The sequence below is a fragment of the Diceros bicornis genome, chromosome 12 (genome assembly GCF_020826845.1).
Source record: "Diceros bicornis minor isolate mBicDic1 chromosome 12, mDicBic1.mat.cur, whole genome shotgun sequence".
Lineage (NCBI taxonomy): Eukaryota > Metazoa > Chordata > Mammalia > Perissodactyla > Rhinocerotidae > Diceros > Diceros bicornis.
The window spans coordinates 37,066,007-37,078,744 of record NC_080751.1 but is presented as its reverse complement, the minus strand read 5'-3'; the positions used below and the strand labels follow the sequence as shown (position 1 = coordinate 37,078,744).

The window sequence follows — 12,738 nt, the reverse complement described above, 5'->3', positions numbered from 1 at the left end:
ACAACGGGGAAAGCAAGACCACAAAGTCCACGGCCGTGTCCTGTGTCTTCCCCCCATCATCCCACCACCCAGAGATCTCTGATCTGCCAAGGGTCCCAGCCACCTGCTTCAAGGGGGCGTCCAAACTTAACTCATACCGCCCCCCGCCCCGGGAATTTTGCTGGAGGGATCACCTTCTCCCCATATTAGGGGCTGGAGACTCAAGGGAAGGAACATAACTCCGGAGGGAAGAGAACGGAGAATCAGACATCAGAAAAACTTGGGGGGATCCAGGGCGGGAAAGAAAGAGTGAGAAGGGGGGATCTGGCAGGGGACGGAGCAGGGGGTGGGGCGGGGACGGGAGAGTGTCTGTGGAGTTGCCACCCCCTCCCCGCCTCTCCACTCTGGTCGGCTCCGGGCCCTCCCTCTCCTTCCCCCCCTCCTCCCCCCTCTCCTCCTCTTTCTCTCCCTCCTCCTCCTGTTTCTCCTCCCGGTGTGGATGGCAGCGGCCAAACTGGAGCCCCAGCCGTGCTGCTCGTGAGTGACCAGCCCCAGGGGACAGTCGGGGAGGCACGGGGAGCCCCCTCTCCAGGGTGGGGCTACCCCCAGTTCGCTGGGAAAGTTTGCGGGCTGGAGCGCAGGCGGCCCCCGGACGCGGGCATCTCCGGAGCTCGCTGGGCGCCCCGCGCGCTGTGCGCCATCTCCCCACTCCCGCCCTCGCTGCCCCCAGAGGTGCCCAGGGCCTGCAAGGGGTGGGGGTGGGCCCTGACGGGACTTCCGCGCCGCACCTCAGCTCTGGGGCTGCCGCTGTGACCCGGGTCCGGCTCTAAAGAGAAAGAAAACTCAAACAGCAAAGAAAAGAATCTAGACTCAGTTGCCAGGGCGGGGGCCGAGGGCTCGTACAAACCCGTGCGCGGTCAGGCTCCCCGGACCTGGGTCACCAGCCTCCGTCCTTTATCCCTCTCTCAGTAGCTCTGGATACTCCCTGCCCCCTTAGGACTCTAACTTTCCTTCCTCCTGGCTCCTGTTATTCGTGCTGCTACAACCCCTTTTCCCCCATTCCCGGGGAGGCGCATGTCCCCCAGACTCCGGCTACAGCTGATGTCTCCTGCGCGGTGTCCCCTCCAGCCCTAGAAGGCGATGACCCAGCCTAAGGGGCCACAGTCGCAGGGGCCTCCACACTTGTCCAAACGTTTCCTGCAGGAACGACCTTCAGTGGGATTTGGTGTTGGGTCCCCTGGACCCACAAATCGTACCTTGTGGGTCCTAGGGGAAATTAAAATCTATTCCTCTTGAGGACTTTACTATTTCCGTTGGGCATCTTTTTTTTCCTAACCTCTCCAACTATGCTTTCTTCCAAAAATAATGATACATCATGTAATTAGCCTTTCTAATTCCGAAAGAAACAGGGAAAAATAATAAAGAAAAAGAAGATAGATAAAAAGAGAGCTTGCTAAAAATACTGTGCCGAATCTGATGTTTGGAAAGTAGACTTCATTCCACACTTAACTGTTAGTGGGAGACGGGCGTTCAGCTAGCTTGTTTTCAGACTACCCCAAACAGACCATTACAGCCTCCCCGAGACCAGAGGCTTTAATTTGCCTGACATGAACCGCAGTGTTTTTTGGCGTGCCCAGCTTGGCATACTCACCCTGCCTTTCTCTCCGCCCCCAACTCCAACTTTCTCATAAACAGGAGTTGTGAAAACAAGGCAATGGAAGAGGCTAAAATGAGCAGTACCACAAAGGAAAAAAAAAAAAGCCTCACATTTTAATCCTGAGGCAGTTGCTTCAGCTTGACTCTGATTGGGTGGAAGACTCTTTAGTTCATTTGTGTGGTTTTTATGTCGGTTCTCATTACCCCGTTGAATCAGTGTTTCCATGACAGGCTTTCTGGGTGCTTAGAAGGAGCTTGTTAATGCTCAGATGGGTCTGGACAGATCAAGTCTGGAATCTGGAGATTTTTTTTTTTTAGAGATTGGTCTGGGTTGATATTGGAAACCTCTGCCAGCTCACTCAGAACTGGAGGTGGGGGGAGTGGAGGTGGGTGGGAGGGTGGGGGGGCCCTGACTGAGCTGGGCTTTGCTTCCACATGACTTAGGAAGACAAAGCTTTCCTAAGGAGTGAGCTGTGTGAGTAGGATCTTAAGGGGTGTTGAACTTGTATTGTTTTTAGGGAGAACACACTTCTCAAGAACTTCAGCCACTCCTCTTTCTAGACAAACAATAAATGTGGTTGTAACAAATGTATTAGATCAGGTTCTGAACAATTGTCCAAACGGCTCAAGGTATTGAACTATTTGGAAATAAAGATTTAAAAAAAATGAATTTCATTGGAAATAAACTCCTGTATTTTAAAAAGGATGTAATTAATTTTTCTCTGCTGATTCAGTTTGACAGTTCCTCATTAGTATCAATTAGTAAGGAATTACTGTGGTCTCAGAAGGCCATTGATAACAACGTGTTGTGACTTTCATTAGGAAAAAAACCTCAAGTTTTGAACTTGTTTGGCCCTGTTGCTTAGAAAAACAATGCACTTAGATAAAAATCTCCAGTCTCTTCCTCTTCCTGAGAATTTTTAATAGTGTATTTAATGCCCCAGAATTCAACTTTATACTGTTTGGAGAGAAATCGCCTTTCTGCCTTGTTTAGCTTTTCCACCACCTCATGGAATCGTGTTAAACTGGGTGGTTTGCCATCATTCAGAGGGTTTGCTGTGCAGCCCCAGATAGGACCCTGGGGGCGTAATGAAGGCCAGCAATGTGTCCCCAACCCAAGGAGCAGGTGGTCTGGATGGTGAGGTGAAGGCTGCAGCCCCACTTAGCCAATAGAAAGTAGCCAGTTATCATCTGGACGGGTCAGATGGGTTGGAAATACATGAAGTGCGGGGCCTGCATTGAGGAAGGAGGGCAGGGATTATTAAGAAGTAAAATAACCCAAGGGAACGCCATGTGGCCTTTTAAAATCATCTTGTACAAGAATACTGAATTACATAGGACATGCTTAGGGTATAGTGTTAAATTTTAAAAGCAAGTTATGAAATAGAAAGCCCTGTAATCTCACTGTTTGAAAATATATCCAAAAAATATTGGAATTATATGCAATGAAATGGACGGTAGGATGATAGATGCTTTTCATTTTCTTTGTGCTTGCCTATATTTCTCAACTTTTTTTTACAATAGTAATAGCTAACATTTATTGAGTATAAAGCACAAACATATGGTATTTCATTTTAAAACGCTTTGACGTAAATACTATTATTATTCTCATGATAAAAGATTCAGAAACTAGAATCAGAGGAGTAACTTGCCGAGGTCGCATAACCACTACGGGCTAGAATCAAATCTTGAATTCAGGTCAGTGGCCAAAGTCTATGCATCTCAGTCGCTACTGTCTACCATCTCCCTGTGCATATATTATTATTATTATTCTTTTAATTACAAGAAAAAACAGAAAAGGGAAGGGAAAGTATTTTGTGCTTTAGCAAGAACTAATATTTTGATTAATTGCAATATGCCTCTGTCTCTCATCTCTCCCATCTCCCATTGTCACTTCTCTTTGGAAGTCCTTGGGAATTGCTCCAGACTTAGCCAGAGGTAGCTCACCTTCCCTTGGGAGCCAGCTATACCCATGAGAATTATTCAGAATTCTTGGGAAGCTTCCCAGCCAGCTTGCAGTTCCTGGAATCCCATGAGATTCTGGAGCAGTCCTGGTAGAAGTCAGGATTTTTAAAGTAGATCAGGCAAATTCTGTCTTCAGAGCTCTGCCATTAGAACATTTCATTGTTCTTAGCTCTGTCAGGGGAGTGAGATGGGTAGGAAGACCCAGGGAAAGCTCCCAGGCTCCCACTTACTTATGTGTTATATGGAATGTCAGGGTAGGTAGGTCAAGGATTTAGCATGGAACAGGAGAGAAAGAGAAAAGCTTATTGCTTCTCGATGCTTATTACCATGAAAACACAATAATAAACTATTTTTTGGAAGTCTGGCTATGTGGGTGCTCCCATGCATTGGCAAGATGAACCGGTTTAGTGGAGGTGGAAATATTCTGGAGATAACTCTGGGGAAAAATGCCCAGATCCTGTACCACCATGTGCCCCCACAGGCAACCAGGCCTTATGCATCTTCTTCCTGGGATATACCTAAAGATCCCCAGAAGGACAGGCTTTTCTAAAACACCTGATCATTCAAATAACACGCCTTAAGTAGGGCTCTATCTCTTCTGTTCTTCAAGTAAGAGATTTCTGGAAGGCTGATGCTTCCAAATCACCTTGTTGTTGAAAAAAAATTCTAAGAATCAAGCGCCTCTTTCCCAAATTGTCGTACTCAGACCAAAATCCCAGATCATGTATCCATTTAACCATATAAAAAAATGTCTTTCTGGTCTCAGTGCCAGGAATAGTTCTTGTGAGCAACTTGTCTGTTTTGTCTTGTGGATGCTGTGAATCCTTTAATTGACGTTTCCCATTTCTTCTTTGGCCAAAAGGAAGCACAGAGCCAACTTAGTGGCCCACAGAAGTATATGATACCCCACTCCTTCCTTCTGAGTTCATTTTTCTTCATGTCAATGTAAATTTAGAAGTTCTTGCATAAAAGGTCTTTGGTAAACTTTAAAGTATTTATATTCCTGAAAATGTCTTTATTTTGCTCTTACAAATGAGAGTTTGACTAAGTGTAGAATTCTCAGTACTTATTTTCCCTCAGTACATGGAAGATAACTACACTATTGACTTTTTGCATCTATTACTACTCAGAGTATCAAGTAACCTTGGGCAAGTTACCTAATTTCTCTCAGTCTCCTTGACTATAAAATAAATAGATAATAGTACCCACCTCAAGGATAAATGTGAGGAGATAACGTATGCAAAAATGTTAGCATAGTGCCTGCCATATAAGGAAGCACACAATAATTGTTAGCTATTACAATTACTTTTATATTTTTTCAGAATTCCTTGGGTTTCTTGGATTTTCCTAGTTCATATAAATGTTAGTTTGTCTAATGGCACATGCACAAAAAATTGTGTTCGGATTTTTGTTGCAATTGCGTTCAATTTATATTCCAGGAGAGCTGATACCTTTACAGAATTGGGTCTTCTCATCTTCTCTTTTTATTCAGGTGCATGATGATTGGTGATTTCCTCTATAAATGTTGTACACAACTTTTGCTGTATTTATTTCCTATAGGTTTTGTTGATATTTTAAGTATCTTTTTTCTTATTATATTTTCAAATTGGTTATTTGCTGGCCCATAGAAACATTCCTGATTATTGAATTTTGATCTTGTGTTTAGCATTCCAGCTGACTTCTCTTATTAATTCTAAGAATGTGTAGGTAGATATTCTTGAATTTTCTAGGTAGGCAATCCCAAAATAATAATTTATCTTTTCTTTTTCATTCCTTATGACTCATATCTTTTCCTTGTCTTATTGCATTGGGTAGACCCTCCAGTACGATATTTAATAGTAACAGTGATGGTGGGCATCCTTGTCTTCTTACTGTCTCTAATGAGTGCTCTTAAAGTTTCTCCATTAAGCATGAAGTTTGCTTAAGGTTTTGGTAGATGTTCTTTATTAAATTAAGAACTTTCCCTCTATTAATATGGTTTAACAAGTTAAAAATTTTATCATGACTGAGTATTGATTTTATATAATGCCTTAATGTTTTCATGTAAGTTATACGAGATGATCATATATTTTTCTTTCTTACTATTATAATGTGATAAATAATATGAGTATATTTAATTATGTTGAGACATACTTGCATATATATACATATTTAGATATGTTCTTTTATTGCATGGGATGTCATTTGCTAGTATTTTATTTAGGATTTTTGCAAATGTTCATAAGTGAAACAATTGGTCTATAATTTTCTTTTTTTAAAATATTGTTCTTATATTGTTTGGTATCGAGTTCCTATTAGCCCCCTAAAATAAGTTGGGCAGCTTTTCCTCTTTCTTATATATTTTTCTTAAACAGTTTATAAGAGATAAAGAGTATCTGTTAAAAGTTGGGCAAAATTCATTGTAAAATTATCTGAACTGCTTATACAGGATATGTATATGAAGTTTTTGGCAATTCAATTCCATTAATGATTATTGATGAACTTAGGTTTTCTATTTCTTTTTGTTCCAGTTTTGATAATTTGTTTAGATGGTCCATTTCGTGTGTTCATGATTTATTAGCATAAATTTATTCATAATTTTCTTTCATGGTTTTTATAAATATTGACTATATCTTAAGTTATGTTCCCTTTTTCATTCTTAATATTGTTTATTTGTGCCATCTCTTTTTTCTTAATTAACACAGAGGTCTACTTAATTAGTCTTTTGATGTAAACAGCTTCTTTCTTATCTATACGTTTTGGTTTTCATTTCTTCTTTTCTTATTTGTATTATTTCTTCTTTCCATTTCTAGCTACTTGAGTTGACATCTAGCTTATTTATTTTTTTTCAATAAATGCATTTTAAACCTATATAGTTGCCTCTACAGACTGTTTTAGCCACATCATACAAGTTTTGATATGTGTACTTTCATTACCACTTGGCTCTAAATATTTTGTACTTCTGTTATTTCCTTTTTAACCTATGAATTTATTTACTTTTCCATTTTCAACTTTTTTAAAAAATATTTTTTTACTTTGCTTGAAGTATTGTTCTTTCTAATTTAGTTGCATTATGAAAAGACAGCATGGTCCGTATAATAGCAGTTCTTTGATAAGACTTCTTTTGTGGCCAATTACATAAACGATTTTTCCAAATATTTTTTGTGTGCTTTAAAAGAAAAATATATTCCTACTTGATGGATGCAGAATTCTATATCAATATAATAGGTCAAACTTATTAACTGTGTTTTTCAAAGTTCTCATGTCCTTCCGAGTTTTTTTTTTGCTTGCTTTCTGAGTTCTGTTGAGTTTTGGAGAAAAGAATATTAAAATCTTCTACTCTTATTGTGGATTTGTCAGTTTCTCCTTGTAATCCATTAGTGATTATGCAAGTTCATGATTGTTATTTCTTCTGGGTGAATTTATTATGTTATGTAGTATCCTCGTTTATTTCTATTAATGCTTCTGGCCTATCTATTTTGTGTGATATTAATATTGCTATATCTATTTCCTCTTGGTTACTATTTTCCTTGTATGTCTTTGTTTATCCTTTTATATTAACTTCTCTTTATAATTTTACTTTAGATGTAAATCTTAGAAACAGCATTTATATATAGCTTCATTTTCTTTTTTATTATAACCTGAAAATCTGTCTTTTTAATAATTGAGTTTAAACTTTTACATTCTTTGTAATTATATATATATTTAACCTCTGTCCCCTTAAGTTCTTGAGTGTCCTATTTACCATTTTTTTGTTGCTTCTTTTATTCCTCTTTTCATCATTTTCTTTAGATTGATCAAGTTTTATATATTCCTACTTTTTTTTCTGTCAACTGTTTTGAAAGACATAAATTCTATTTGTATTCTTTTAGTCATTATCCTTAAATTTTTAAACGTGCATTCATTTAACAAAGTCTAAAGTTAATCAATTTATTTTCCTCTCAACAATGCAGTGGCCTTAGATGGCTTTAAATCTAATCTGCCCCTTTTCCCATCTTCCTGGTAACTGTGGTCTAGTGGTTTAGTCCCACATCGTGTATAATCCTCCCCTCAACCCCTGCAATTAGTCATTATTATTGTTTTTTCCACTTTTCTTTCTTTCTTTTTTTATAGTCAAAATTTATTTAACTTTACCAGTTTCTTTTTTCAACATTGCCTCTTGCATAATGTTCCTTACTTCTGTGTTCTTTTTCTTCATGCTGATCACTTTTTCAGTGAAGGTCTGGAGTTGTAATACTCTCAGTCTTGTGGGTATTTTTTGTTTTGTTTTGTTCTGAAAATGTCTTTATTTCATGTCACTCTTGAAAGAGAATTTATCAAAGTATAGAATTCTAAGTAGATATCTTCCCTCAGCATTTTGTAAGATATAATTCTATTGTCTTCTTGCCTCAATTGTTCCTTATGAGAAATCTCTTTTCAGTCTCTCATTCTTTTGTAGGAAATCTATTTTCTTGCTTGGAGACTTTCCGATTTTTTTGTCTTTCATGTTCCGCGTTTTCATTATGATGTGTCCAGGGATAGTCTATTTTTATATATTCTACTTGGAATTCAGTGTGTTCCTTTAATCGGAAGACTCATCTCTGTTTTCATAGCTAAAGGTTTCTCCGTTGTTTTCTCTACAAATTTATTTTAAAATAATGATTGAGCACTTACCGTGTCAGGAATGCTTCTAGGTGCTAAAGATGTAGGAACGAACATAAGAGACAAAAGCTCCTGCCCTCATATTGAGTCCCTCACACTTTCTAGTCTTACTTTTCGGAACACCCATTAGGCAAATGTTGAACCTTCTGATTTTATCTTCTATGTCTTCTATGTCTGAAATTTCTCTTTTTTGTTATACATCTTTTTATCTCTCAATTGTATTCTGAGTGATTTTATCAGTTCTATTTTCCAATTTATTAATTTTTCTTCAACTGCATTTAGTCTACTGTTCAACCCATCCATTGGTTTATTTTTTTAATTTAATGTCTATAATTTTTTATTTCTAGAATTTCTATTTGGTACTTGATATCTTCCTTTTTTTTTAATATGATCTCTTATAATTTCTAATCCTTTTTGTATCTTTCAGCATTTTAAATATACTTTTAGATTATTTGTTATCTCCACTTTTGACTTTTCTTTGTGATGATTCATTTCCTCTTGTCTTTTACATCTTCATCAGAAGTTGTTTTCCATAGAAATCCTATATACCTCAGATTGTTAGCACAACCTTATGAAGCAATTTCACAGTTGCTTCTTCTGGTGCCCTTTGGGTTTTACCCATTCCAAACTAGCCTGTGTGTTAATTTCTTGGCATATAGTCCCTGTACTACCTGAAAGTATGCATTTAAACCTTTTTCCTGCGTTGTGGGGCAAGCCTGGATTTCACATTTTTTAAATCACTCATTTTCTACTCTTTGCCCAAGCAGATGACAAACTTTCTTGTGGTTGCTTCAGATTGGCCAATGTTTCTCTATACCTGTTTCACCTGTGAGGCAGCCCTTTATGACCTCCAGCTTTCTGTAAGTGCTTCATTAACAGCTCCTGGCATAGGGCCGCCAGCACCTGGACTGCCCTCATTGCATGCATGCCATTAAAATCTCAGTCCCGAGCCATTCAGGCCTCTAACTGGTCTGGATTGTTCCATGAGTCCCTTGGCTTCAGCTCTCACTCATTGATCTAACTTTAATTTCCCTCTTTATTTCTGGTACCTGGAGATTTCTATTTTATCTATAGTTTATATAATGTTTTTGTAATATTTTTGTTCATGTTTTGAAGTGTTTGGATTGGGAAGGGTAATTTCTTGTGTCAACCCAATCCACCATATTGACTGAGGATTTTAACTACTAATTCTAACGTTTATTTTATTTTGTTATATGTAAAGTAGAATACGAGTAAGTAGATGCATATACATTAGCCCCTGGATGTGAAATATGCTGCTGCTGAGTGAATGCAGCAGAGAAGAGGCCCTGAAAGTACTGTGTGCTACCACCACCATCACAGGGGGACTCTGCACCCTTGGTGAAGTGTCTTGCTCTCTACCTGGCCACATGTTCTCAGTCCAGAGAGATCTGAATTTCCCAAACACATTGTTCCAGTCCCCAAATTCTGTGTTTTACATTCTCTATAGTAGATTAAAACCTTCTCATGACCAACCAGCATCCTAACTCGCATCCATGTTGAAAGGAAAAGACTCTGTAGAGAGGTTCCTGTTCCTTGTGGTCATGGCGATGATGTTCTCTCTCTGCTGGGCATGTGTATTCACTTGTGTCTCTAACAGTGCAGAGAGGTTTACATTGAATGATTGATTCTTTACTTGTGGCTGACAGCATCTCTGAGAATGTTGATCAGTATGGTTGGAGCCTGTTTACAATATTTAAAGAAATATATACAAACATATCTTTCCCATACCCTCCCAATAAACCCTATTCTTTAAAGGAAACCAAACTGGCAGTTGTCCTTGGCCTTCTCCTCTGGCCCTCACATCAGCCCTATGTGATAATGGAAAAGAAATGGACTTTGGAGTCAGGCAGATCTGGGTTTGAATCTAAGCTTTGCCACTAAGTAGATGTGTGGCTATCTTAGTGTGTTCAGGCTGCTATAACAAAGTACCACAGACTGGGTGGCTTATAAAAAACAGAAATTGATTTCTCACAGTTCTGGAGGCCAGAAGTCCAAGATGAGGGTGCTGGCATCATTCTGGTGAGGACCCTCTTCCGAGTTGCAGACAGCCAACTTTTCTCTCTGTGCTCACACAGTGGAAGGGGTGAGCTAGCCCTCTTCGGCCTCTTTTTATAAGGGCTCTAATCCCATTCATGAGGGCTCCACCCTCATGACCTAATCACCTCCTAAAGGCCCCACCTCCTAATACCATCCCCTGGGAGGTAGGATTTCACCGTATGAATTTTGGGGGGACACAAACATTCAAACTATAGGCCTTAACAAGTTATTTAACATTTCTGAGGCTAAGTTTCCTACTCTGTAAAACCATAATAATAAAATATACCTCAAAAAGTTGTTCTGAAGATTAAGTGAGATAACAGCAAATAATATGGACCACGTGCTTGGCATATGTTAATGCTCACAAATGTTAGTCTCCTCCCATCATCTCTCCTCCCCTGCTCTTTTTCTTTCAAACCAGCATTGTGTTTCAGAAGGTCTAATCAGAGAGACTTCTGGGGAGCAGCCATGGGTACACCTAATATCTTACATTTTCTTAGTAATCAATTTAGATTTCTCTTGGATGAATTTCCTTAAACCTTTCGACCACCATTTTGATTTTGCATCTGTATCAGCTCTTAGTAGCCCTGGCAGCCTATTGATCAATCTTTCTATAGAATAACTGTTATTACTTAAGAACCATGCTCCTCTTAACCAGAAATATCTCTTTGCTTTATTTGTTGGTGCTCCTGTCCCTTTAATAAGATAAAAACCCTTCATTTAATTACTGAAGATAACATTTTAAATGCAAAGACCCTGGAGAGAGTATATAAAGAGTAAATAACAGAACCACTTATGGGACTAGGTTTTCCCAGGCGGGATCATAAAGGCCCTGAGCGATTGAGGGGTAGTTGGGGGGAGGGAATTGACAAGGAAGAGGCAGCTATGGCGGGGAGAAGAACTAAAGGTATTCCTTGAGGATTTCACAAGACCTAAAATCTGCCTATTTTACAAGAGTTTATCTGGGCCCTGTGGAATCTGTACTTGGCCCAGAGCTTTTTGCAAGTGTCTTATCAGAAATAATGATATCTATGACTGTTTCTAAGTAGAGGAAAAGAGCATTATGAAAACAAGCATAATTGGGATTATGAATGTGCCTCCATATAAATATCTGTGGCTCGGAGCACAAGAATAACTTTTCCATCGCAAAGCTAAGCCAAGAGTTTCATGGAAGCAGCATGGAGAAGCTAATTTAAAACAGCCATGGCCCAGAAATTCGGAGACAGGGTTGACACATTGGCCTCTCTTCATCCCTTTGAACCTTTCTTTCGTAGCTCACGGTAACTCATGTTCAGGGCCTAGAAGATGGTACTTGATGCTACAAACCTTGCTTTTGTTGGCCTCAGTTTAGTGTTAATACAAACATAGAGAAATGTTTTAATCTCACATCTTTACAACCGAGAGCCTCCCTTAGGGCAGCTCCTGGCCCCTTACTCATTTGTGGCTTGAAGCAGAACCTCGTAAATTTTGTGAAAATTCCCGGTGCGGCTGCTAGTCATGGCTTCAGTGGAAGGTGCCTAGTTGCGGTCATTCTAAGTAGCACACTGGCGGTCAGGTGCTCCTGATTTTCAGAAAAATTATCTTGGGGGAAAAAACAAGTAATCAGGCTTACCTGGGAACTGGGCGATAATGTCAGATTCCTCCAGTTCCAAGAAGGCTCAAACATGTCTAGATGAGCGTTTTTCCCTCATAAACAAGGGAATTGTTATTTTAAGCTTCCGACCTCATCATCTTCTTTATCATTCATCTTTGACTATGAACTCCTGGTGACAATGGCTCTATACCACACGTGATGGGGCTTACCCAGCTTTAAACAGCCCTCTGCTTGTCGGGATCTGCCTCCTCCCCACCCGCACATTCCTCTCTCCCGCCAGATGTTTCTACTTAACTGCTCACACATGCCCATCCACACACGTACACAGGCTTTGGCCAGCCACGTGTGGAAACCCAGCTGCAAGCTCCTCCGCGTGTGGCCTGCTTGTTGTCTGTCTGGCCAGAGGGGGCGCCTTTCCCCGGTTCTCCCAAGGGCAGTGTGTGAGCTTCCCCAGCTGCACTCTGCCTACGGAGACAGAGACAGGCTGGTGCTGGCTCCTTTATCGTCTGTGCTCTTCATCCTCCTTCCCGTGGTGAACTGGCTCCTTTAACCCCTTCCCCCCGGGAACTTTTCTGTTTGTCTTGTTTCTGAGTTGCTGCTTTGCTCGGAATTGACTTATTCGTGCATCGATGGCCCTTAGTTTGTTTAGGACTCCTCCACCCCACCCCTTTTGATATATGTGGGTCATGCATACAGCCACCTCTTAGTGAGCAGCTGCTGTTTGAGGCTCCTACACATCACGAATGGTCCTGATGAAAAGACAATCTCTTCTCTTTTCTTATATTTCAGGCTTTAAAACTAAGAGTGTGTAGCCAGGAGCCATCGGGTTCAACCCTGGTTTCTTTCCTGCATTCCTGCCATAGCCT

The 12,738-nt window shown here is 40.1% G+C and overlaps 1 protein-coding gene across 1 annotated transcript in view; it reads left to right on the top strand.

Moving 5' to 3' along the window:
• The first annotated feature begins 480 nt into the window (after positions 1-480).
• The window catches only part of STON1 (stonin 1), a 51,027-nt gene continuing 38,769 nt past the window's right edge, over positions 481-12,738 (top strand). The window contains exon 1 of the mRNA XM_058551275.1: positions 481-516. The gene's annotated coding sequence lies outside the window, so the exon portion shown is untranslated. The remainder of the gene's footprint in view (positions 517-12,738) is intronic.